Source organism: Haliotis cracherodii, unplaced genomic scaffold (assembly GCF_022045235.1).
Source record: "Haliotis cracherodii isolate W230 unplaced genomic scaffold, xgHalCrac1.p SCAF_3, whole genome shotgun sequence".
In the NCBI taxonomy this organism is placed as follows: domain Eukaryota; kingdom Metazoa; phylum Mollusca; class Gastropoda; order Lepetellida; family Haliotidae; genus Haliotis; species Haliotis cracherodii.
This window is the reverse complement of record NW_027266286.1, coordinates 23,855,703-23,867,327: the sequence shown is the minus strand read 5'-3', so window position 1 is coordinate 23,867,327 and position 11,625 is coordinate 23,855,703.

The window sequence follows — 11,625 nt, the reverse complement described above, 5'->3', positions numbered from 1 at the left end:
TGGCGTGTAGGCTATTGGGTGTGACAATGGTGATGTGGCGTGTAGGCTATTGGGTGTGAGAATGGTAATGTGGCGTGGAGGCTATTGGGTGTGACAATGGTGATGTGGCGTGTAGGCTATTGGATGTGGCAATGGTAATGTGGCGTGGAAGCTATTGGATGTGACAATGGTAATGTGGCGTGAAGGCTATTGGGTGTGACATTAGTAATGTGGCGTGTAGGCTATTGGGTGTGAGAGTGGTAATGTGGCGTGTAGGCTATTGGGTGTGAGAATGGTGATGTGGCGTGTAGGCTATTGGGTGTGACAATGGTGATGTGGCGTGTAGGCTATTGGGTGTGAGAATGGTAATGTGGCGTGGAGGCTATTGGGTGTGAGAATGGTAATGTGGCGTGTAGGCTATTGGATGTGGCAATGGTAATGTGGCGTGGAAGCTATTGGATGTGACAATGGTAATGTGGCATATAGGCTATTGGGTGTGACAGTAGTAATGTGGCGTGTAGGCTATTGGGTGTGAGAGTGGTAATGTGGCGTGTAGGCTATTGGGTGTGACAATGGTAATGAGGCTTGTAGGCTATTGGGTGTGGCAATGGTAATGTGGCGTGTAGGGTATTGGGTGTGAGAATGGTAATGTGGCGTGGAGGCTATAGGGTGTGACAATAGTGATGTGGCGTGTAGGCTATTGGATGTGGCAATGGTAATGTGGCGTGGAAGCTATTGGATGTGACAATGGTAATGTGGCGTGTAGGCTATTGGGTGTGACAGTAGTAATGTGGCGTGTAGGCTATTGGGTGTGAGAGTGGTAATGTGGCGTGTAGGCTACTGGGTGTGACAATGGTAATGAGGCTTGTAGGCTATTGGGTGTGACAATGGCAATATGGCGTGTAGGCTATTGGGTGTGACAATGGTAATGTGGTGTGGAGGCTATTGGGTGTGACAATGGTGATGTGACGTGTAGGGTATTGGGTGTGAGAATGGTAATGTGGCGTGTAGGCTATTGGGTGTGACAATGATGATGTTACTTGTAGGCTATTGGGTGTGACAATGATGATATTACTTGTAGGCTATTAGGTGTGACAATGATGATATTACTTGTAGGCTATTAGGTGTAACAATGATGATATAACTTGCAGGCTATTAGGTGTGACAATGATGATGTTACTTGTAGGCTATTGGGTGTGACAATGATGATATTACTTGTAGGCTATTAGGTGTGACAATGATGATATTACTTGTAGGCTATTAGGTGTAACAATGATGATATAACTTGCAGGCTATTAGATATGACAATGATGATATTACTTGTAGGTTGTTAGGTGTGACAATGGTGATATTACTTGTAGGCTATTAAGTGTGACAATGGTGATATTACTTGTAGGTTGTTAGGTTTGACAATGATGATGTGGCGTGTAGGCTACTGGGTGTGGCAATGATGCTATTACTTGTAGGCTATTAGGTGTAACAATGATGATATTACTTGTAGGCTATTGGGTGTGACAATGATGATATTACTTGTAGGCTATTGGGTGTGACAATGATGATATTACTTGTAGGCTATTAGGTGTAACAATGATGATATAACTTGCAGGCTATTAGATATGACAATGATGATATTACTTGTAGGCTATTAGATATGACAATGGTGATATTACTTGTAGGATATTAGGTGTGGCAATGATGATACTACTTGTAGGCTATTGGGTGTGACAATGATGATGTGGCGTGTAGGCTATAAGGTGTGACAATGATGATATTACTTGTAGGCTATTAGGTGTGACAATGGTGATATTCGTTGTAGGTTATTATGTGTGACAATGGTGATATTACTTGTAGGCTATTAGATATGACAATGATGATATTACTTGTAGGATATTCGGTGTGGCAATGGTGATATTACTTGTAGGCTATTAGATATGACAATGGTGATATTACTTGTAGGATATTAGGTATGACAATGATGATATTACTTGTAGGTTGTTAGGTGTAACAATGATGATATTACTTGTAGGCTATTAGGTGTGACAATGATGATATTACTTGTAGGCTATTATGAGTAACAATGATGATATAACTTGCAGGCTATTAGGTGTGACAATGATGATATTACTTGTAGGCTATCATGAGTAACAATGATGATATAACTTGTAGGCTATTATGAGTAACAATGATGATATAACTTGCAGGCTATTAGATATGACAATAATGATATAACTTGCAGGCTATTAGATATGACAATGATGATATTACTTGTAGGTTGTTAGGTGTGACAATGATGATGTGGCGTGTAGGCTACTGGGTGTGACAATGATATTACTTGTAGGCTATTAGGTGTGACAATGATGATATTACTTGTAGGCTATTATGAGTAACAATGATGATATAACTTGCAGGCTATTAGATATGACAATAATGATATAACTTGCAGGCTATTAGATATGACAATGATGATATTACTTGTAGGTTGTTAGGTGTGACAATGATGATGTGGCGTGTAGGCTACTGGGTGTGACAATGATATTACTTGTAGGCTATTAGATATGACAATGGTGATATTACTTGTAGGATATTAGGTGTGGCAATGATGATATTACTTGTAGGCTATTGGGTGTGACAATGATGATGTTGCGTGTAGGCTATAAGGTGTGACAATGATGATATTACTTGTAGGCTATTGGGTGTGACAATGATGATGTTGCGTGTAGGCTATTGGGTGTGACAATGATGATATTACTTGTAGGCTATTAGGTGTGACAATGATGATATTACTTGTAGGCTATTATGAGTAACAATGATGATATAACTTGCAGGCTATTAGGTATGACAATAATGATATAACTTGCAGGCTATTAGATATGACAATGATGATATTACTTGTAGGTTGTTAGGTGTGACAATGATGATGTGGCGTGTAGGCTACTGGGTGTGACAATGATATTACTTGTAGGCTATTAGATATGACAATGGTGATATTACTTGTAGGATATTAGGTGTGGCAATGATGATATTACTTGTAGGCTATTGGGTGTGACAATGATGATGTTGCGTGTAGGCTATAAGGTGTGACAATGATGATATTACTTGTAGGCTATTAGGTGTGACAATGGTGATATTCCTTGTAGGTTATTATGTGTGACAATGGTGATATTACTTGTAGGCTATTAGATATGACAATGGTGATATTACTTGTAGGATATTAGGTGTGGCAATGGTGATATTACTTGTAGGCTATTGGGTGTGACAATGATGATGTGGCGTGTAGGCTATTAGGTTTGACAATGATGATATTACTTGTAGGCTATTAGGTGTGACAATGGTAATATTACTTGTAGGCTATTAGATGTGACAATGGTGGTTTGACATGTAGGATGTTAGGTGTGACAATGGTGATTTGACATGTAGGCTATTAGGTGTGCCAATGTTGATATTACATTACCAATTTGCCTGTTGAGCAAGTAATCGAAATATTCACACCATAGATAGTATCTTGTTCGATCAATTTTGTCTTAAAGAAATGTGGATGGGAGCAAGCATGTAAATATTTTACTACCTCTTTGGTGACTTTGTGTAAAACATCAGTCACGAATAAAGAACGAGTGAGTGAGTGAGTGAGTATGGTTTTACGCCGCTTTTAGCAATATTCCAGCAATATCACGGCAGGGGACACCAGAAATGGGCTTCACACATTGTACCCATGTCGGGAATCGAACCCGGGTCTTCGGCGTGACGAGCGAACGCTTTAACCACTAGGCTACCCGACCGCCCCGAATAAAGAACGAAGAAGTATGTGTTTATGAATAATTATGATAATGACGTGTCATACGTGTATCGCTTCGGTGAAAACCACGACTACGGATATGGTGCCGACAAACCTACAAACATAATCGGGGCGAATCGGGATCCGAATCCACGATCATAGGTTTCTGGCGTGCCCAAGGGACGCAACTCTGCACAGCGAATTGCGGCGCCTGTGTGTGTGCGTGCGTGCTTGCGTGCGTGCGTGCGTGCGTGGGTGGGCGCGCACACAATGAGTTTCCAACAATGAGGGAAAAGACTACGGGCAGTATATAGAATAAGATGTATTCGCATCTCGGAATTATGAATTATCTGTCCCTCGTGAACAATTTTTGAAAGGTATTTAACTCGGGATACACAATCCGTGATTACATGTAGCCCAATGCTTATTCACTAACACGTCTCCCGACTTATCCGCACTGACCTAACACGTGATATGACAAAACAATGTTCAAAACGGCGTATAAACACAACTCACTTACTTTTAAGTTTGTAGCTGAAATGTGGGATCTCACACACAGCCTCCTACACGTGACTGCGACGTTATAAGAATGTGTACGTGTATTCAGAGTTATAAAATACGTTTCAAAATTTAAAAGATGGCCTTCTTACCTGCCGTGCTTGTGGTCCTGACGCGTCGTTACAATAGCCATCTACTTAAGTACGCGGGTCAATAATAGGTGTCACCTTGAGCCATTTAAAATCAATACTTTCCAACTTATCGCTCTATAAGATCAATGTTCTATTGTTATATGTTGCAGGCTAAATATATGTGTGCCCACAGTATCGCTGTGTACGGTTAGTACGTGTTAGTGTTTGTTTGTTTGTTTGTTTGTTTGTTAACGTCGCACTCAGCAAAATTCCAGCTATATGATGGCGGTCTGTAAATAATCGAGGCTGGAACAGACAGTCAAGTGACTGATGTCATGAGAATCAATCCACTGGGATACGATGACATGCATCGGCGAGCCTGATCAACCGATCCCGTTAGTCGCCTCTTACGACAAGAATAGTCGCCTTTTATGGCAAGCAGGTGTTGCTGAAGACCTACTTTTTTTTGCCGGATCTTCACGGGTCGTATGAAATATGTATAGTCGACATAAAATGTAAAGTGTAAATCGTATGTTTTTTCGAATGCTTTTGTCTTGTTTAATATTTGTTAGATATAAGATAGTTTTCGGACTTTGCTTCGTGACATACTTTATCTTCTGTGAAAGTAGTTGAATTTATTTTATTTTTATCACAACACATTCGTATTCAGTAAACTTTGTTTTTAAACTGGATCAAATTATATAGTCTTTTAGGGCCAATCTCCCAGTACATCAAATTATCGGTCCCTTACTTGTAGGTTTCGTTTGTTAGGGGTTGAAATTCATCCAAGATTCGTGCCGTATATAATCAGTATATCATATATATCATAAAATCTGTCCGCACCCATATCGAAACAAATCTTTGCTATTGGATCGCTACGTAATGTTGTCCAGCCATTTCGTGGCAGGTATAGTGTAATTGTGCACTTTGCGTTACAAGCATCAAACTTGGCATGTGACTCAAACAGGTGTTACCATCATTTCTGGATATGGGGCCATAGAAACATCCAATATGGCCGCCATTTTCAACATGGCCGCCAGACACTAGTGTTTGGTTTTATTTTATTGAAATGAATAACATTTTCAAAGTTAAGGATTAGGTCAATTACATTTAAACTCATATTAGTTTGTAAATACCTTTAAAATTTGTTTAAAGATATTATTTTTATTGTAATTGTGGGTAAAATGCTGAAACTGTGTAAGACAAAAAACTTAAATGTTGTCTGCTTTCTTGGGGTTGTTTAATGATTTTATAAAAGCAATCCAGAACATCCCCATTTTGTTGCATTTCATCAAGCACTGTTTGCTATAGCTACCCAAGTACAATGATTTTCTTGTTTGTTTGTTTGTTGTTTAAGGCTGCACTCAGTCTGGACCAGACAATCCAGTGATTGACATCATGAGCATCGATCCACGCAATTGGGATCGATGACATGCATCAACCAAGTCAGCGAGCCTGACCACCCGATCCCGTTAGTCACCTATTACAGCAAGTATGGGTTGCTGAAGACCTATTCTATCCCGGAATCTTCACAAGTACAAAGAAACTGGCCTGACAGGTGTGGTGAAGAAATGGCAGCACTGGAAACTTTTGGGGACAGGTTTGATGAAGGTGGTTGGACATCTGCATTATCTGAAGCAAACATTGTTTCTCCAGAAACAGTTGATTCCATATCGAAAGTGCCTGGGCCGATGCTCCTCATGTCAACCACTGGATTGTCTGGTCCAGATTCCATTATTAACAGACCGCCATCATGACGCTGGGTTATAGTTTCCTGTGGCCTTAAACAATAAACAAACTAGTAACCGTCTACCACGTACGTTGCTTCAGGCTTTCCTCCCACGTTTCATCTTCCCAAATAGGCTGGAATTATTGAGTTCTATTTTTGGCTAGAGTAACGAGTCTATGCATAGTCCAATGAAAATTGCGTAACGAAATCAACATCTGGTTCGTAAACTGCCGTGTAGATTTCAGTCGATTGCTGGATTGCGGGATTGTCAACTTAACCTCAGCAGATATTTTCCAATTCTATTCCTTTTTTAATCAAGGTGCTACGTGATTTGATGCACTTCGCAAAGTAAGACCCGTTTCATAAAAATATAGACCTTGATTATCGATCAGATCGTCTTCACTGGTCGCCGCCATTTTGTTTGAAGCCAATGCAAGTGACATCAGAGGTGGAATCTGATTGGTCAATAGGAGGGACATAGAAGGGGCATAATTCGTAATCATGGTAATAGCCAAACAAACAAAACACAAAACAATATTATTTCAAAGATATGTTATTGCATGACTTACAATATATTACATTTGTATGTACAGTAGATACAGAAATAAACAATGTGCAGTTGAACATATGAAGGTATATAAACATTTTCCTGTATTAATAACAATGAACAACATTCCACACCCTCGTACCATGACACGTGATCAACAAAATCACCATGGCTACCCACTTGATCCATTTCAGCCGCATCTTACGACAACCATTAATTACATACGACCAATTCTATCCTGGTATTCCCACAGCATAGAACCATTATAACATAAACACAGGACACCTAGGGATTTACCTACTACAAGGTACTACAGACTGAATAGCATTTTAACATTTTCATCTAACATTTAGTCCCATAAGTAAAGTATTCTTATCTAAAAAGATATCTCAACAACAAAAATATATTATCCAAATAGAGCCCAGGACAAAGCTTAATTTCTAGACTTGCCAAATATTTTTAGACTTGAGTTGGATTTTTTTTTTTTATTATATTCTGTGTCTGGGAGACTTATTGAAGAGGCACAGGTTGTGGTAATTCCCAACTTATGAGTAGGTTATTTTATAAATACAGCATTTGTCTTATTAAGTGTCCTGTCTGAACTCGCAACCCCATGACAAACTTCTGGACCAACCTGAAAAGCATCCCCAGCTAAGACCAAACACTTACATGACAATCCGCATTTTCTCGTGTATATTACATCTTATTTACAAAAGTATGGAAGTGTGTGAGTGAGTGAGTATGGTTTTACGTCACTTTTGGCAATATTCAAGCAATCTCGCAATGGGAGACACCAAAAATAGTAACACATTGTAACCATGTGGGGAATCGAACCCGGGTCTGCGGCATGACAAGTGAATGCTTTAACCATTAGACTACCCCACCGTCCCACTCAGCAGTATAATATCAGCACTATAGTTCCTATCGTACACGTTTGCCATTGTCACATTCTGCTGGTAAACCAGTTTCATAACAAACATTATCATTTCAGCATGTTTAAACTCACAGCATAGAAGTGGGTGGGTGAGTTTGATTTTACGCCGCTTTTAGCAATATTCCAGCAATATCACGGTGGGGGATACCAGGTGTGGATTTTCTTAACTGAGTGTGGCACATACAATGTGTCATATACATTTGTCATTCTGTTCCATCACCTGACGAGACATTACAATGGTATCTGGCTTAAAACGAATTATTAATACTCTGGATGATGTCCCACTGCCACAATGAAATAGCTTCCCCTTGTATTTCCACAAACCATTAACATTTTTTTCTTTTCAAAATAACATCAATAAGCATAGCTATTATTTTCCTTAATATTGAAATAATTTTGTTGAAAAACGACTGAGTAAGTGAGTGAGTATGGTTTTACGCCGCTTTTAGGAATATTCCAGCAATTAAACGGCGGGGGACACCAGAAATGGGCTTCACACATTGTACCCATGTCGGGAATCGAACCCGAGTCTTCGGCGTGACGAGCGAAGGCTTTAACCACTAGGCTACCCGACCTCCCCCACAGCATAGAAGGGGAACATAACTGCCTCCTAACTATTATAAAATTTACTTTAGTTTCATTGACGTTTGAACTAAGTCTGTTCATTTCAGCTCAACCTCTGAAAAATAGTAGTCAGTGAAAATTACTTAAACTAATTTCGTATGTGCCGCTTTGGGTCAAGTCATTGCATGGAACAACATTGCAACAGTGTTCACCAAACTATTCCCATTAAAAAACTTCATTATTTATATATATTTATAACAAAAGATGATGACTTACACAATCTACCTGAAAAAAACGTTTTGCCATGCAATACAGATTGTCCCAAGTAATATGAAAGATTTGGGTGTTCCTTAACATCTTTTGAGTAGTATACTTTAGAGCCATCCATTGAAACCACACTTGATGTTCTCAACCTTTACATGTTTGTATACAAGAGTATACTAGTATCTGACAACTGACTTCCACTAAACTCATCCTCCCAAATTGAAACGTATTTGCTTTTCATTCATTCATAGTACCCTAAGGCAAGTTAATTTGAAGCTGAAATACCTTTTTGGAGCCACATATTGTTGTTTTTATTAATCCTCGTTTATAAATAATTTCAGTAATATATCCATGATCTACCCTAATGATCACCTGCTGGATACTAGTCATGCTAGTAGCTGTACCTGAATTTGCGCTGGAATAGGTACTCGAGGCGGGTGGGTACTGAGTAGGACCCGGGTACCCACAAGACTACCCGGACCCGTGGTTAGTCATGTGATAAAGTTTAATGACAAAAATGATCTAGAACTCTATGGTTCACTACAAGTCCCTTATGTTTGCATTTCTTTCTTACTATGCACCCACTTCTTCTGACTTCTATATGTCAGAGTAAAGATAAAAATTCTGTCAACTTCAGACTGTTTAATTTATACGTATATCTACATACATTATTCCAGGGCTACGGTCAAACTATTCTCAATTGGTAATTTTGTACCCATCTCTTGAAGCCTACAGCAGGTACCCAGGTAGAGTCGGGTAATAGGGGGTCGGGTACCCAGGTAGAGTCGGGTACCCAGGGGTCAGGTACCCGGGTAGAGTCGGGTAATAAGGGGTCAGGTACCCAGGTAGAGTCTGGTAATAGGGGGTCAGGTACCCGGGTTCAGTCGGGTAATAGGGGGTCAGGTACCCTGGTAGAGTCGGGTAGTAGGGGGTCAGGTACCAGGGTAGAGTCGGGTAATAGGGGGTCAGGTACCCGGGTAGAGTCGGGTAGTAGGGGGTCAGGTACCAGGGTAGATTCGGGTAATAGGGGGTCTGGTACCCATGTGACATAATAAACAAGCATGGATACAGCTCTTCGGTGAGGTGAGGTGAGGTGAAATGAGGTTTAACGTCACGTCCAAGATTATTGCACTTACATAGCGACGTGCATGCACGTGTGTGTGTGGCTGCTTGCACTTGTCCAGACTGATGCCAATTAATAGTGCTAGCACACTGAGATACCATGCCGCAGTTTAACATGAATACCCCACTCAGACACACCCCACTGACTCCGAGCCGACCAGTCCTTGTTTTAGCCCCTTATTGCCAGGCAGGGTAACAAGTACAACATTTTAACATCTTTTGGTATGACGCAGCCAGGGAACACCGGAGCTTCTGCTCTCCGTGTGGAAGCTCTACCACTAGACCAAGGTGGCGGTCACAGCTCTTTGGACAAGGAGGGCTGCAAGCTGTGATCACGGGTTAAGATACAAGTGCAAATAAGTGCAAATAACCTACAATGGATAGTAGAGAACTATTTGTTGAAAACATATCCCAAATGAGTAACAAATACATAAATGTTTATTATGCTTCCAAAAGGAGATCAAATCCCCACACCATTTTCAACAAGGAGTTCATAAACGACATGAAAAAAGGTTATCTCTTTGAAATATTTTATCATTGAAACAAAAAGTTGAAGACATGAAGAGGAAAAGAATTCTGAAAATTTCCATTCTTGCTTACAATTGAGAAATTTTGGTTTGTCAGATCCGAAAACAAAATCAATAAAAATATTGCGACAAGGCCACATTGATTTTTTTAATTGATTTACAAATTTTGTACAGAAAAATGCAGGTTGGAAAAAAAACAAAAAGCAATTTAATTTTCTTTTTTAGTTTTCTCCTCCACTACAGGTCAGCTGGTATAAAAAAAAAAAAAAAGTTTAATGAGAGGGGAGAGCCTGCCATACAGCTGGTGTTTTAAACAATGCAAACCTGACCACTCAAGTTGGATCACTGTTGTGCATCTATGCAACCTATCGATTTCAGGTACAATTATATTTTGACTCCCATGTCCAACATATGTCAACTTCACTGGGTCCTTGTTACAGTAAACTATGGTCATAAAAAACTAAAAGGGACCACTACCGTATATCGCTGTGTATAAGGAAAGTTTTTTGTACCTAGAATGAGGGGGTTAAGAAGGGGTGTCGTCTTATACATGGAGTCGAAGATCCCACGGTTTTTTCCAATTGTTTTAATTTCAGCTTCCACTGGCGATGTCAACCAGCGTTCGATAGCCAGCCCAGCATTCGACAATAAAACTTCGCATTTCGTCCTAAGTAACTGCTGCAATCACTATTTCCATACATAAACATGATATGTATCTATTTTCCTTGAATAAGGTTTGATAATTTCTGCAAATAAAGTTGAAATGACCCTCGCCTCGATCCAGCTGACACGGTAAAACAATCAACATCCGTGAGTAGAGAGCTGGAAGTACCGGTAAGCATTTGTTTAATTTTAGTCCATTTTAACCATGGTTTGTAAAAGGCACACATACACCCTATATCTGTATATACAGCAAATCAACAGGACCCAAAAACAGTTTGTTATATCAATCAGTTCGGTATAAGCATGTTCATTATACACAAAGTCTTCTGTATACGTTATGAGCAATATGCTATAATGTTATTGGCTGGATAAAAAAAGAGCAAACTTAGAAACAAAAAATTACAAAATTTAAAGTCAGGGGATCCGTGAGCCAAGTACAAAAATGTGCGTAATCTACTTTCCAAAGAGAAGCCTATGGTGGACTAAATACCAGGCCCTCTACAAGGAAGGGAACAGATCAAAGGCTGGCATCAGGGGCTCATATCTCATCAGGTAAGTAGAGCTTCATTTAGACTGATACACATACCGTATTAGACCCAATAAGTGCCCATGTCCCAATAAGCACCCCCCCCCCCTCTTTTCCCGGATGCCCAAGTATGATTTACTCACCTGTTTTTTACATATGGTCAAGAATCTTTTGTAGTCGGTTAATGAGATGTTCACCAGTAAAACGTAAGTAACAGTTTATCTCTAGCCCCCCAGCAACAGAAGAATATCGATAGGCTTACTGATGAATTTACGCCAATTTGATTCTGAATTGGTCCCAATAAGCGCCCATCCCTTCTGTCTTTATTTTAAGCGCCCTGGGCGCTTATTGGGTCGAATACGGTACATG